Source organism: Orbicella faveolata, unplaced genomic scaffold (genome assembly GCF_042242905.1).
Source record: "Orbicella faveolata isolate gen_17 unplaced genomic scaffold, um_ofav_v1 contig_48, whole genome shotgun sequence".
In the NCBI taxonomy this organism is placed as follows: domain Eukaryota; kingdom Metazoa; phylum Cnidaria; class Anthozoa; order Scleractinia; family Merulinidae; genus Orbicella; species Orbicella faveolata.
Window position 1 is genome coordinate 12,236,069 of NW_028301578.1, and position 16,432 is coordinate 12,252,500.

The 16,432-nt window shown below is 37.7% G+C and overlaps 2 long non-coding RNA genes across 2 annotated transcripts in view; both read left to right on the forward strand.

Annotated features, from left to right (window-relative positions):
* The first annotated feature begins 4,774 nt into the window (after positions 1 to 4,774).
* Positions 4,775 to 9,881, forward strand: LOC149096570 (uncharacterized). Its single transcript, XR_016204676.1, has 2 exons — positions 4,775 to 5,083; positions 7,943 to 9,881. It is a non-coding gene; the product is annotated as an uncharacterized LOC149096570 (long non-coding RNA).
* Positions 9,882 to 15,539: 5,658 nt separating this feature from the next.
* The window catches only part of LOC149096571 (uncharacterized), a 1,853-nt gene continuing 960 nt past the window's right edge, over positions 15,540 to 16,432 (forward strand). Inside the window, exon 1 of the long non-coding RNA XR_016204687.1 lies at positions 15,540 to 16,098. This is a non-coding gene — a long non-coding RNA (uncharacterized LOC149096571). The remainder of the gene's footprint in view (positions 16,099 to 16,432) is intronic.

Below are 16,432 nucleotides of genomic sequence, written 5' to 3' on the forward strand. Positions count from 1 at the left end.
TTACGATGGCGTGGTCTATCGTTCTCCCCAAGTTATTGTCCCTTCCTCGTTACGAGAAGAGATGTTGCAGAAAATACATAAAGCACACCAGGGGGCCCACAGCAGCATAAGAAGAGCTTGCGAATCTCTTTTCTGGCCTGGATCGAAATTCAAGCAGCAATCAAGGAAAAATGCCTTTCATGTGGACTTTGTGCTCAATACGTTAGCGAGAGACCACAAGAACCGATAAAATCTCACACAATACCAAGCAGACCGTAGTCAAAAATAAGTGCTGATCTCTGCCAGTTGGATGGAAACAACTACCTCGTAATGGTCAACCATTGTGTGTGAAGCCTTGGAGCCGACTGGCTCATAGCTGCCGGAGCTTATCTCGGTTTCTGTAGCATGAAGCGGCTAGGAGTATCCCCTCCCCCTGGACGGAATGCTAGTCCATCGGAGGTCACTCCCTCGCAATTTGTTTAGCTTCCCCCAACAATTCGCAGGTGCCAATTTATACCCCTGGGTGGAGAGAGGCACTCTGAGAATTAAGTGTCTTGCCCAAGACCACAACACCGGCCAGGGCTCCCTCAGCGGAAACACCTCGGCTAACTCAATGATTAGAGCAATGAAGCGACAGCTTGCTTGTCATGGGATCCCAGATGAGCTGATAACCGATAATGGCCCTCAATTAATTCGAAAGTCACGAATACTCAAGGTTTGCTCGAGAATACGGTTTCACCATAGTCAAATCATCAACATACTTCAGCTGGGGAAATGGGAAAGCGGAGTCAGCAGTTAAGATTGCCAAAAACATCTTGAAGAAGTCTCGGAAAGAGGATCCTTATCTGGCTCTCCTAGCCTACAGAAACACTCCTCAGCAGGGTTACAACTACTCCCCAGCACAATGTCTCATGTCAAGAAGACTCAAGGATATCATCCCTACATTAACTCACCCCAACTCACCACACAGACAGCGTCTAGTCTAGTGCATGGAGACATCGCAGAAAGAAGACTAAGATCAATGGCTCAGTACAACAAGAGGGCTTCGCGGCCTCTTAGAGAGTTCTCCAAGGGGGAAAGTGTTTGTGAAACCGAGGCCTGGAAATAAGCACCAACCTTGGATGTATGGTGAAGTTATTGGAAGCACTGCACCAAGGTCTGACACTGTAAACACCTTAACGGAACCAGTTCGAAGGAATCACACACAGATTAGAGAGGCAAAGGCTGAACTAGACGACAAACTCGAGGGAGGAGATGATCGCTTGGACACTGTATCCTTGCCTGAAAGTGAGCTTACAGAAACAGATCAACCAGTGGAGCAGGAACCTACACCCCAAAGTGACCAAGAGCCTATTTCTACGTTATGCCGTTCAGTGAGACAACGAAGGTCTCCCTCAAGATTCAGGGACTTTATTATGGACTAAAAAAGGAACTACCTAGGAGTGTGCTGTCAAAATAGAATTTATCTCGAGGCATGAACGTTGATAAACAGGTCTAATGGATTTTCTATTATAACTTAAGCTTTCAAAAGGGGAAAGGTGTTACACTAAATATGTCACACCTTCACACTAGCACCTATCGCACAGCACGCGCAACCACGTAATTAGCATACAGCACACCACCGCACATTTGTATAAATTAGGCAGTTATTCAAATTAAAACGCCTAGTTTTTCATATCGCAAACTGAGTAAACAACAATAACACCTTCGTTTTGTCATCTTTGAGTAGGATTCTACCATTAATCATCCAGCTTCGAATATCTACCATACACCTTTCCACTTTTCTCACGTCAATATCTTGACGTGGCTCAGAAGCTTAAATAAAGCTGAGTGTCGCCAGTAAAGCAATGTACATGTAGTAGGTGTTTTTCTATAACATCTAACAACTGAGATATGCAAATAATAAATAGTATTGGTCCGAAACAAGAACCTTGAGGTGCCCAACAATCCAGGTTGAAGCATCTAGAAAGTGTTCCACTGATGAATATCCGCTGACCTCTATTAGACAAGTATGTTTTGAATCAGTTCAGGACTTTCTCCTGTAAACCGACATTGTTTTGCAGTGTAGCACTTATTGTTAAGGTAGAAAACTGAAATGGTTTTTGAAACATGCTTTAAGTGTTAGAAAGCCGTTATATTACCACATTTTAGAACCTCTTTTCAATTTCCTAGAATGTCTAGTCGTTTTAATATACATCCTTGTTTCAGGGTAACTATGAGGTTTGGCTTTTATTAAGGTAGTGTTAACCTTACCATAGTTTTTTGTTAAAGAAACAAAAAAAGATTTTGTAAATAGAATGTCTATAATAAAAGCAACATCACAAATATTTAACTATCATAACTTCTCAAGGCTAATAAAGTCTCACACGTGTACATTCCGTTAAATGATTTTTTACAAGTAAGTTTTCTGCAAACTGACAACGGTAACCACAATTTTTCAGTTACAGTTGTATTTTCAACGAACGGTTTATAAATGCAGATCATAATTTTAACCTTACAATAGAAACTTCCAAAAAAGAAAGAAACGAGGTATATTTGGACTTTCTTGGAGCATTTCTTCACCTTGCCGAGGATGATGAAGTCATATTTTACCTTCATTATAATTTAAACTTCCCAACCAGCTTCGTAGTTATAAGCCCAATAACATTGCCGGCTGTTAATCTAATGTGAATGGTAACCATGTCAAGCAACTTCTCATAAGAGATTGGTGATATGTATTGGTGATTTTTTGCAGATCACCTGGGAGACTGTTTCTTTTCGAGCTGTTTCTTTTCTAAAGTCTAGAAATTGGAGCTCGAAAAAATGGTTTGTGAGAGGACTGTTTCTTGGCCACTACGACTGATGTGTTCTTTTATGTCAGAGTTCACTGGAAAAGTTGAAAATTTACATGGACATGTCAACTTTAATTTACAGTATGTAAATCTTGATTTACATTCTTTGTAAATTACAATTTACATGTTAGGGTTTTGTAAAATAAAATTACAGGAAATTTACAGCTTTTAGTACAGCATGTAAATGTTCTGTAAATGTTGATTTACATTGTCTTTGCGACAATGATCATTTGAAGAACATGTAAAAACCTGTAAAATATTTTACGCACTTTTACAGTATCTGCCTTTGTAAAAAACATGTAAATTGCTTTGCTAAACCGTGTGAGAAACGTGTAAATAATTCAAGCGAATGATGTAAAAAGTCTGGAAATGTTATGTTTGTAACCCTGTAAAAACCATGTAAATGAAAAAGGGGGGCCTGTAAGAAACATGTAAAAACCATGTAAATGATAAAAGGGGACCTGTAAGAAACACGTAAAAAGCATGTAAATGAAAAAAGGGGGCCTGTAAGGAACATGTAAAAAGCATGTAAATGAAAAAAGGGGGCCTGTAAGAAACATGTAAAAAGCATGTAAATGAAAGAAAGGGAGCCTGTACGAAACATGTAAAAAACATGTAAATGGAAAACCTAGAAGTTGCACGGGTGTGGTGGGGGGCTGTACATAGCCTGTTAAAAACATGTAAATTAAAAAGTGGGACCTTGCAAAGGCTGTGAAAACAATTTAAATGAGATAATGGGGGCTTTTGCAAAAACTGTAAAGACCACGTTAATGTAAAATGGAGACTCTTAGAAAAAAAGATCTAAATTTAAGAGAAGGCCTGCTTAAACCCTGCAAAAACAATGTAATGGAAAACTGGGCTTATTTAATATAACTCTGGTGTAACGGTTCAACCAACGGAGACTGTTCAAATGATGTAAATTCCAAGTTACCGACAGCTTCGCGATCCTCTTGTAAACGGCTGGTAGAATTTTGCAAAGAAATAAATGAAAAGTTACCCCGGCCAGGGTAAACTTGGGGGGAGGGGGGGGGGGGGGGGAGAGAGGAAGGGTTGTCTCGGGTAACCGAGAACATATAAATGGGACCTTTTAAAGGCGCGTAAAGTTAAAATGCAACACCGCCGTAAAGCTCCGTAAACCTACCGTGAAGCCTCTATTAAGGTGCCTTTTACGTTGAAGCATTTGAACTTCTCTAAAGTCCAAGTGTGTGTAATAGTGTGCTTTAAATTGAAGTTGGGTTAGAAGGTATGCACCAAACTAAATCGCTGCATTGATCGACACCGCACTAAGCTGTCTTCTTGTGAACTTTCCGCGCACCCACAACGACAAAATAAAACTAGAATTGTTGCTGCACATGTAGGCGTCCCAAGCAAGAAAAGAGAAAAATTAATTCTCGGACACGTACGTATTTATTCATGAAGGACCATGAAAGCGTCACGTGTTGTGTGAGTTCAAGACGGAAAGAGCCCTGGTGATCGAGTTTGAACTGACGCGGAGTTAGGTTAGGCAGGGAACCATAAGAGACACCCAACGACCGTTTTCTCTCGAATGCTTTTAAACGCTGTTTTAGGCTATTTGGAGTACTTTCAAAGCTCTGTAGGTTAATTTTAGGTTTCGCCAAAAAAAATTTATCTCTTCGGTTATTCTAGGGGAACTTGAGTATTCTCGAACTTATTAGGGCTTTTTTGTCCATTTCCCGAAAACGTTAGGTCTTATCGCCTTTCCGAAAATGATGGCTTACTTTTTTTCGGTACCCAAAATGACATTTTTAACAATCCGAAAACAACAGACATTAATTTTCTCAAATCACGAAAGTTCGAGGTCACAGTTGTGCCCCTGAACCGTTGAGAATGAACGAAATATCATCGATTTAGAGCGTTAAATCTTCCGAAACATGAACATTCTACAAGTAAGATTAATACAACTAAGTCTGCCCTTGCATGTTCACTGTTTTTTGTTTTTTCTTTTGTTGATTTCTACCGTTTTGTGCTTTCATTGCCATCATCGTTATCCCAGTCCCTTTATAAGAGCATACCAGCCTTGTGAGTGCCCGATCTCCAACAAGCAGGAATCAGCGGTCTTCATGTTAGGTACCAGGTTCTCTCGGTTCTCCCACCATGTTTGGCAGTTCGTTGGAACTTGCATCGAACTCGAGCTCTGTTTTAGCGGGCCAAAATCCACTCTACCTTCGTTTCCTCACCGTGCACGGTTTCAAGGCAAAGTTTTCCGTTACCCAGAAGCTGAAGATAGCGATTACAGGCAACAACAACAACAGGTAAGCAAGTTTTGCATAAATTGAACGAGTAGAGTAAAGTAACGTCAAGATACATTTCGTTTTGCCTTTGGTTGTGAATGTATCATTATCAAGGAGAAATTACATTGCTTGTGGAATCGACTTTGGTGATGTTTACCTGCTGTGCATAAAGAGCTTGATTATCTGTTATTATCTGTTCTCGATAACTGAGTAAGAGCATGCGACATTTGTTATTGGCTTATATGCACCTTATGATTCCTTCTGATGCATGCTCTTGCAAGGTTATGTTGCCCTCTGATGTGAATGCTAGTAAGCTAAAATGTAATGTGCCATCCTCAGCAGAGAAATTTCTCTTATGCTAGTGTAAGTATTCTGAAGTTGCTCAAGTGTCTACAGTTGTACCTACATGCAAGTTACAATATGCTGTTATACACAACTGTACATGGACATTGCACCTACTGGTATTGACAGTAAGTTAAATGTTGTGGAATATTCTTTCACAAAAAAAAAAAAAAAACACTAAGATACTTTATAAAGAGGTATACATGTACCTCAAACTGTCATGAAAACTACACAGGACTTGAAAAAAAAGGAAGAGTAACTTGCCGAGGCAGGAAAATCTACTTGTTTTGGACGACACAGTATAGTCAATCGATTATTTGATAACAATCAATAGAAATTAGTCAATAATATCAGAAATCAATAAAAGGATTCGTCATAAGTAATCGATTGTGATCAAATTTTCAATAAGCATCATTAATTTTGCTGATACTAGCTTATCTTTTAAGCAACATTTAATAAGAAAGAAATGAACAAAAGATATAAAGTGAAATATGAAATCATGTATACAATTGCATAAAAACATAACATTGTATCTTGTAAACAGAATATTGTGCTGGCATACATGTATCGGGGACTATGTTTTGAGGGTCTTTGGTAGTGCCTTTGAAATCTACATTAAAAAGTTACAATCAAACATTGTGTTGTAGGACACAATTTTTCTACAGTTTATGTGAACTAACAAAGAGAGACCAACTTTCAATTGATTCTCTAATGACTAATAAATTTGGTAAAATCAAATCGATAACTTGAAACTTCTGTAGCATGTGAGTATGAATTTCTTTCAATTGATTGATAGCACTGATAACGCTTATATTGATTTCAATTTATTGATTTATATCCATTTATGAATCGATTTTGATCGATTGCCTTACCCTGGGATGACCAGACAGTACTTAAGAGCCCTGTTACAGCTGTACATTTTACTTGTACAAAATTGGGCTCTTACCAAGTACATGTGGGTTTCAGGTGTCATGCATCTGTTCATGCATCTGTAGCAGGGCAGGAAAAAAAATTGTAAGTCACTTGCCCAGTGGACCAGTCAATATCAGTTTTCACTTGACCCCACTTAAATATTATTTGCCAGTGTGGTGGCCAGTAAGGAAATCCGAGGACAAATGCGAACGAAGTATGCTCGGATTCCTAACTAATTCTTGCTTTCAACCTAATAATTAACTAATCTTTAGGTCTTAAGTTTTAAAATGGAATGACTGGAAATTATCATTTCTCAAGCTGGCATTTTTAGTCAGACTCACAAGACTACTGAGGCTACATTGTAATTTCACTTGCTCACTAGGCCACTGAACTTCTATTTTCACTTGCCCAAGAGTAAAATTTACTTCGCTGAGGAAATCAGACCTGGGTTTTTTCCTGCCTTGAGTAGATCACAGATAACATCAAAATGTGGTAAAAACAAAAAGTATTCACATAAGCCATTACCAGAGTGTGTCGCAGAATCTGTGAATTTTGCAGGCATGTGTCACTGATGTTCTTGCCACATTCTGATGTCTTCTGTGATCTATTACTGAACAGATGCACGACAACATAGAATCTATCTGCTTCGTAATACATAACAAGGAAACAAAAACAAACATTTATGACATCATCTGTACCTCTGTCCACCGATAGAGCATAAGTGCGTGTAAGAAACAATCAAATTGTGGCTGCAAATAACTTGACTTACTGTTTAAACATTGTTTGATAGGAGTTTGATTTATTGTGCATGAATATTACAATGTAGAAGATAGTGAACATTGAATATTTACTGCCACAGATTTTGAGTTTAGTTCTACATCCTCTGACATTCAGTGCCTTCCAATCAGAGATGCAAAGTTTTTGTCACACAGCAGCTACAGATGTAGATGTAAGATCTGTTTGATTGATGAATATTGAGGGCTCAAAATAATGGCCGGTCAACGGGCAATGTCTGGCCAGAATGGTGACTTGACCGGCCAAAAACTTCACTCACTGGTCATGCTGATCAGTCATGTCATGTTGAGACAGTCACGTTGTTCATTCTTGAATAAACAATCAAATCCCCAACTGTAAATCTGAGAGTTTTAATCTCTTTTTTTATTATGACCTCTCACGAAAACATACACCAATGCATATCTGTTCAAACGGCTAAAAACCATTTGCTTGCTGTTCTTCATGCCTTCAAAATCGATAGGAATGCCATTCAAGTGACTGGGGTTAAATCTGTTCAGAAAAATATTAAGCCAATTTTTAAACAGTCTAGCAGTGACTGGAACAAACAAACTATATTTGTGGGTTTAATTAGGCTCACATTACGTGTACTTGATTTTTTCGTAAATATCTTGACCGGTCAGAAACGAGACGTGACCGAGCTAAAATTACTTTGGCCAGTCTACATGACCTGCTACAGTCCGATTTCAAAGGTCACAGTATAAATTGGAATGATAAGAAACAAAATAATAACTCCAGTGTGAAATTTGCTGATTGATATCATACACAGAATCTGTTGATTCATACTCAGACATACCTTATCTTATTTAACAAAATGTTTTATGTTACTTGTAGGATGAAGTAAAATTGAGAGTGGTCAATACATGCATACTCCTTGGCATTGATGCTTGATCAGGAAAAAATCAGCCACTGAGAAGTCTACAGTACTTATGACTCTATAAGGGGTCCAAGGCCCATTTCTTGAAGGCCCTGGAAACTTTTCAGGCCCACAAAGCCATCTTTAATTGAGCTGTGTCTAAAAACTAAGAGCTGTTTATGCCTGAAACTTCTTGTGTGATGGAAACCTCTGTTCATATTGAGAATAAGCGAATAAAACAGCTCTGTAAGCATAAGATTTCAGATTTTGGTATGGTTTTCTGGGTGCAAAAACTTTTTGGGACTTTCGAGAAATGGGCCCCTGGTGCATTACAGTCTAACATGGTGACCTTCAACACTTTGATATGCTCTGGCAGCTTTCTGGCATAAATTCAACCACTTTAAACATTATTTTTAATGCTTTGAAGTATCACCTACCTGTGTTAATGAATTAGCATTAAATTTAAATATCTTAGATTGCTAGGTTGATACTTATTGTTCAATACAGCAGCTATAAGATTTCATCATAAAAAGCAAAGGCTATGTTTACATACATGTAGTACCAGAACAATAATTTATTAACTTATGTTGTGTTATGGGAACTATGGTACTAGATAGGCCTTTCAATTTCAACAGGCCACTATGAATTTTTTTTTTTTTTACAGTACAGTTTTTTATCACAGAAAAAAGTAAAATTTTGAATATTGTTTACAGTCAATGTTTTGTCAGAGGTCCAAAATGTTTGTACTGTTTGGATTCCGTACAGTTTTGGAAAAAGAAGGAAACTGTGACTTTGTAAACATAGCCTAAAAGATGTCAGAAGCCTTGGTTTATGTTATGCAATGCAGTATTCCTTTGGCATGAATGTTTTTATGATGAATTTAAAATGTCAATCTCTATTTTGTGGTAAATGTTTTTTCTCCCTATTTTCTGTTATTTCAAAAGAACAATTCACTCTATGAAAAAAGTTGATCAATGCTTCACACTTACATTGCAGTAATTTTCATAATAAGGTAAAGGTAAAGTCTGCATACGAGCCACGTGGCCCAACAGGCTGGAGTTTATCCCACTTTCTGTAGCAGGAAGTGACTAGGACTATTTCTACTCCCCCTGGATGAGATGCCAGTCCATTGCAGGGTTACCCGCTGGTACCCACTTATACACCTGGGTGGAGAGGCACTGAGAGTAAAGTGCGTTGCCCAACAACACAACAGAATGTACCCGCCTAGGGCTTGAACCCGGACCGCATGATCAGGAGTTGAGCGCACTACATGTAACTACGAGGCCATCATGCCTCCCACATTTTTCATAATAATAATTATTATTAAGACTAATTTAATCCTACATTAATTACTTAAGAAAAAACAGTTTATTCATTCATTTTATGACAAAGGTATTATCATTATGTTACATTTGGCTTTGTGAATTTAGTATATATTGAAGACAGGTATCCATTCGCAAACAATTTTAATTTAGTAATACACCTAAATTGCAAAATGTTTTACTAGTTGTGGCTGACAACAGTATAGTTCTTAATCATTTTATTATTTATGAATTAAATAGAGCTGAATATGACATGGTTTCGCACAATCTTGTAAAGGTCTTGAATTTTAGTAGTCTTCTTGAAAAGTGCTTGAATTTGGTTAAAAGAGCTCAGTCATGGTATTTTAAAATATTTTGGCCACGCACAAAATTACATTTAAGTCGTCTTGTTATGGATAGAAAGAAAAGAAAACATGTTTTATTTGTTGCAATGTATACGTTGTAAACCTTATTCATGGCATATAAAAACTATTTGAATTTTACTGAGTTTGTTCTGATTGCAATAAATTTCTGATTCTGTATAAATCTGCATATTTTCTACTATTATAATTAAGGTCAGCAGATTTGATTACAATAAAACAGTGCATTCCATGCATTTTTCGTTGTTATTATTTACAAGTTATTTATTGTACAGGGTTTCTGCCTCCCTTTTTCGATTTCCATTTTATTTACAGGCTCCCCTTTTCCATTTCCAGGTTACTTACAGGCTTCCTTTTTCGATTTACATGTTATTTACAGGCTCCCTTTTTCAATTTACAGGTTATTTGCAGGTTCCCTTTTTCAATTTACAGGCTATTTACAGGCTCCCCTTTTCAATTTACAGGTTATTTACAGGCTCCCTTTTTCGATTTACAGGTTATTTGCAGGCTCCCTTTTTCAATTTACAGGCTATTTACAGGCTCCCCTTTTCAATTTACATGTTATTTACAGGTTCCCTGTTTCGATTTCCATGTTATTTACAGGCTCCCTTTTTCGATTTCCATGTTATTTACAGGCTCTCTTTTTCGATTTACATGTTATTTACAGGCTCTCTTTTTTGATTTACATGTTATTTACAGGCTCCCTTTTTCGATTTATATCTTTATGGGCTCCTTTTTTGATTTCCATGTTATTTACAGGCTCCCTTTTTCAATTTACACGTTATTTACAGGCTCCCCTTTTCGATTTACATGTTATTTACAGGCTCCCTTTTTTGATTTACACGTTATTTACAGGCTCCTGTTTTCATTTTCCATGTTATTTAGAGCCTCCCTTTTTTTTATTTACATGTTGTTTACAGCCTCCCCTTTTTTATTTATATGTTATTTACAGTATTATGGCAGCCTCCCTGTATTAAATTTACATGTTATTTACGGGTTTCCAGGTTGAATCACAAGAAATTTACAGGCTATTTACAGTATTTGCAGGAACAGTTTACATGTTATTTACATGATCCTAGCCCTTTGCTTTAAAACATTTACAGTGTTTTCTTCATCATTTACATGTTTCACCTGAAATATTTACATGTTTTTTACATGAAACCTCCAAAACATGTAAAAGGGAAAAAATCATGTAAATTATTCTTTACAGTCTCTTTTTTTATTATTTACATGTTAATTACATGTTATTTACATACTCTGTAAATTTTCAACTTTTCCAGTGGTTCCAAAGGCAAAGCATAGTAACGGCGAAAGCAAACACAGTAAAAACCCACATATAAGAACCTGGTGATTCAAGAAACTACAGGCTGAAATTTGACATTTTAAAAATACTTAGAAATATAAGACCCTGTTCAGCCGGCAAAGAATAATAATAATAATAATAATAATAATAATAATAATAATAATAATAATAATAATAATAATAAAGTTTTTTTGGCCCACTTAAAAAAAACTCAATGCGCTTACATTACTATGAAAAGTAAATTAGTTAAATCCTATAAAATATTTCTAATAACAGTGAGTAAATAAAATAAATGAAATAATTAATTAAAATACAGTTTCTCATAAAATGAAATAAATCAGAAGTAGGATTTCCGAAACAAGAATGTTTTGAGGACAGATTTAAAATAGCTTCTTATTCAAAAAAATCACTCCAATTTTGATGGTCTAAATTCTGGATTTTAATCGTGTGAGAAACTTCTGACAAAAAGTTATTGTGTGGTTTTTTTTTTGATTGCATCTAAAGTTATTCTTCGATTTACAGTTTCTGAATTTTCACCAGAAATATGTTTTCCATAAAGCTGTAAAGCCACAGTGCAATACAAACAATTTAAAATTTAACTGATCACTGATATCCTATGAAATAAAATATAGAAATGCGTTGCTGTTCCTCTCAAAAATAGGAATCTACTATTAAGAACCTAATCAGCCTGAATTGTGAAAAACTACTCTAATTAAAATATAAGAATCTGTTCAGCCTGATCTGGAAAATTCTAGGTTCTTATACGCGGTTTTTTACGGTATGTGTTTAACCAATATTGGCTGCCATGGCTGCCTTGTGAACATTTCGGCATGAGGAAAGTACAATATAATCCATCTAAACAGCACTACGTTAGCGGTTTAGAGAATCAAATATTTAGGTTGTGATTTTTACCACCGAAGGGCCGCAAGGTAAACCAAAGAAAGTTACTTCAAGATGTTAAAAATCAGAGAAAATAGCAACCTCCTGGTAGATGAGCCCAGAAACAGGTTCGGTAACGTTCCGAGAAGCACCAATGGCAGCGTAACACATTGGCATTTTGTGCTATTGCGGGATGTACGAAGCGCGAGCTACAGACTGCCATTTTCAAAACAGATGGAAGTCCGATGGTAGCGGCAAGAGCAGTTTCTAAAAATATTTCAAAGAAGATCAATGTCTGACGACAGAATCGTATTTCAGTGGCCAAATAATTTGGGAGTCTTTCTCACGCTTTCTTGCCAAATTCTTGACAAGAAATACACAAAAACGTAACGATGTTCCGGCTTCGCAGAACAGCACTTCAAATGTGACTTTTTTCTCAGAAATCACGTGATTTTGCATCTTGGATACGCTCATAATGACGCAAGTCTTCTTTGCGAGATCAAAATGAAAATAGCAAACAGCGAGGCCTGGAACCGAGTTTCTATGATCGCCCCAGTTAAGAAAGCGAGACTAAGTACTGGTTTGTGGGAAGCAAACATGGCGGACTTCCGTGAGCGGGATGCGTTTGTAAAGTTTTGTAAACGTCCTGCATATTTCACCTTCAAACATCTAGGAAAAAGCTCCAGTTGCCATACATGAAAATCTTCGACATTTTGATCGAGGCATCGGGGATAAATATTCCAACGTAAACCTGCGAGTGGGAATTCCAGTGTGAGCCAGATTGCAGGGATGAATATTTCATTCGAGCATTTTTTGTAACGGTGTCCTATCAACGGGATAAACTGAAGATTTCTATATTTCGGACTCCCTGATGGTAAGGCTTGCTTTTCTTGAACAGCTTAACAGTTTCGTGACCCTTTTTGTTTGCACTTATAAATTGACAGGGTTAAAGGAGGCTTCATATTGGTGGGTGCAGTGGCTACGGCGCTTTTCTGTTACGTTACTACAAGAGGTCTGTTTTAGTTTTAGGCAAAGCATTTGGCATTATTTATGAAAGTGAATACTGGATAGGTCCCTCGGCAGAATTGAAAATTCATCACCATCTCTTTGTTTACATCGATAACTGTGTCGTTGATTGTTCTTGTTTCTTCATAGTCATCCTTAGACTTTTGTTTTGATATTCTTGACTTAACGGCTTAAATAATGGGTCCAGTCAAGTCGTTGAGATGGAGAGTGTGCAGGAAGTTTGACTTTACCACCACATTTTGTTGCTCTTTCTGTAGCCCTTTCCCTGGCACTAATTTTTTATGCCACCTCTCAATCAGTTTTCAAAGGGTTCATGCTCCTCTCTTGCACTAAGAATTGTCATTCGAGACAAGTACTATTAAAAACTTCTTTCGTCTGACTTTATATTAGTCTTCCTTATTGTCTTAATTAGCTATCCTTCCATTACAGGAACAAGCCACTGATAATCAACACTTTAGACCAAATTTGATATATTAACATCCTTACTCATCTTTTTGCCTTAGAGGAATAAAACAAACCTGATCCTTTGGTTACCGGTCATTTGATTAGCCCCCAGCCGGTTAGCCCCCAACCACAAGTCGATTAGCCCCTTACTCATGCTTAAAGGACAACAAAATAAACAGTTTTTTTTTAAATTTCTTGATGGGGCCTTATCAACTTCTGGTTGGGTTTTAAATGGTTAGGGGCTAACAGACTTGGGGGCTAAATGACTGTTACCGATGTCTGCGCTTGATGTCTTTTCTTGTTATTCTCGAAAGCCTTAAAGCCAAGTCTCAAAATTGGCCTATTTCAAATGTTGTGGAGGTTCTGTTGACTCAGGTTTGCCCAAGTTAAAGTTAGTTGTCTCGATGAATGACCATGTTACCTGCCTACCTAATTACTAGCACTCAACTACAGGTAACATGGCTCATTTGCCTTCCCTGGGTCTATTTCATAAATTATCTCCCTCAGCAGATGAGTATATGGCAGCCCTATTTTGATATCCAGAAGTATTACAGAGTTTTTCCCGACCACACAAATAAATCTGATGCTTATCACCAGTACAAACTATGCCAAAGCATGTGAGCAGCTGCTTCCTTTATTTTTGCGGGTCAACAACTTGTAAATGAAATACCTCAACCTTGTAAGGGTTTACATTGAGTCTGTGCCTAGCAAACAGTCCATTGGACATTCCCATATATGCAGAAGCAGGAAAATGATTTCAAATTTGCCAGTTAACATTCGTACTGCACAGTAAAGGATGGAGGTTTCAAAACCTCTATAATTTATCACTGTTTATATAATAATCAAATCAATGCGCACGCTCTGATTGGTTAATCAGCTATGGTTTATTGTGCCAGTAAACTCATGAAAATTTCGCGTGTCTTCTGAATTATTATATAAAAGCAATAGACCACAAGTTTCTATGGTTTATAGGCTGATAAACCACTTGGGATGCTGGAAGAACACTCGAAGAATTCGTAAATCACTCGCCTGCCGCCCGTGATTTACGAATTCTTCGAGTGTTCTTCCAACATTCCGCGTGGTTGATCAGCCTACAAACCATAAAAACTTGTGGTCTATTGCTTAAATAATTTATCGAGACATGCGAACCGGTATCTATTTTCAATGTTGTTGACTGACCTGCAACTGCCTTCAAGTTTCATGATTAAGGACCTCTTCATATGAGCCCGGTAACCGAGCTGGCTCGGTTACGGGACGAATTTTGTTGCCTGTTCATATGGGAAATTTCAGCCCGGTCTACCGGGATAAAATCCAAAAAAACTCAACCAAAATGGTGGAACATAAGCTTGTATCGTTCGTGGCTGTAGCAGCTTTGTGGACTCTTGTAAATTTACTAATAAAGCTAGTTCGCCTACTCCTAAAGTGGAAATACATACAAGGCAAAAATTATGCCATTTTGGCCGCTATGATGCGAAAGCGAAGCTATTTCGTCTAGATAGTTGCGTTCCGGTTGCCCGGGCTGGAGTGTTCATATGGGGAAATTTTCATCCCGGTTACCGAGATCTCGGTAACCGGGCCAGCCTGGCTTCTCATATGAACACATCGAAATTTTTACGAAGGAAAGAGTGGCGAGGGGAGATGTCGAACATCGAGCCAGCCAGGCTGACCGGGCTCATATGAAGAGGCCCTTAAATTACTCGAAAGAAAATGTTCAACTGAACATATTACAGCAAAATCATGAAGTAAATGCAGTCTTTCATAAGACAGTAAGTTGAGACGGGAAAAAAACTTAAGACAGAAAAGCTTGCTTAATGTAAGCTCAAGTTTAAATGTACAACTCTGAACAGTTGAGAAATATTTTAAAGACTTACGTTCGGAGGCTTCGCGATATATAATGGCAGACGTGAAACAGTTCGACATCGCTATTTTCCACAGAAACTAGAGAAGAATAATCCGTCGGTGCGAAGATGGAAGGTAATCAACCTTGAAATATCCAGAGCAAAATAAAAACTTCAGCTTCGTTCTTTTCCTGAGGTGGGGAAACCTCTCCAGGCAACCAAGAATGCAACCAAGAATGCAATTACGCTCGGTAGGAAAATAGCGCAAAGGTGGTCCTTCATTCCCTTAATCCTGATCGTCTCAGAGCTGTCGTTAAACATTGCTAACAGGGAATAAAAAGTTATCAAATCGAAGGCAAATCCTGCGCAAAAATTGCGACGAATCATGTTTCGGTTTTCCATTCTCGTCCCCAGTGCTACTCGTCTTAAAATGTCGTTGACGAGTAGCTCTGGATGCACCAAAAAATTCGAATTTTTTCATTGGCTGACAAAAAATGAATGCGCAGCAGAAGTGAAAATTACAAAGCTCTACGCATTCCATTTTACTTCCGGCCCGAATGGCGCCACCTTCGCTCAGTCGACACAGGCTCGCTTTACGAAAAAAAAGCAAAACAAATGGTGACCATTCCCGATCGATCCGAAGGAATCGTAAAAGTTCCCACGTAACCAAAGAAGTACATCGCCTGCAACGATGTAATTCTCGATCGTAATCATCGTCCTTTGTTGTAGCAGCGGAGAAGGTGGGAAGAAACGTTTAAAACTCTGAGAATCAACCAGCTAATACAACAATTACTTTGTCGCTGACCATACCCCAAGAAATCATAAAATTAAATTCGAATCGGCAGTGGGTTTCAAGAAACGTTTGTCTTCCTTCATGAAAAGCTCAAAAGGAAACTTAGAGCCTGGTGAAAAGACGAAGAAATATCACTCTTGCTAAGCAAATGTGGCACTGGAAATCCGAAGGTGAGTTTTCTCTCTCTGAAAGATCAAGCAGATCAGATTCTAGCAGTCCAAAATGTATTGAATGATATTAAATTGCCAAAATGAGTCAAAGGTCCGTGTTATAATACTCTGCTATGTACTTAGATGATGTAGCAAATGGTCTGAACATGAAATTTGGTCTGTTTCTTCTACAGATTGTTATGTATGTATCTGTTACTACGTGTATCTGTTAAGAAGCTTCTGCTGTTATAGATATATATAATATCTGTTTTTTAGCTCCCCTCTCTTTAATCATTGAGACCTCCCCTATAGTCCCCCCCCCCCCCCCAAAAAAAAAAAAAAAAACACAAACAAA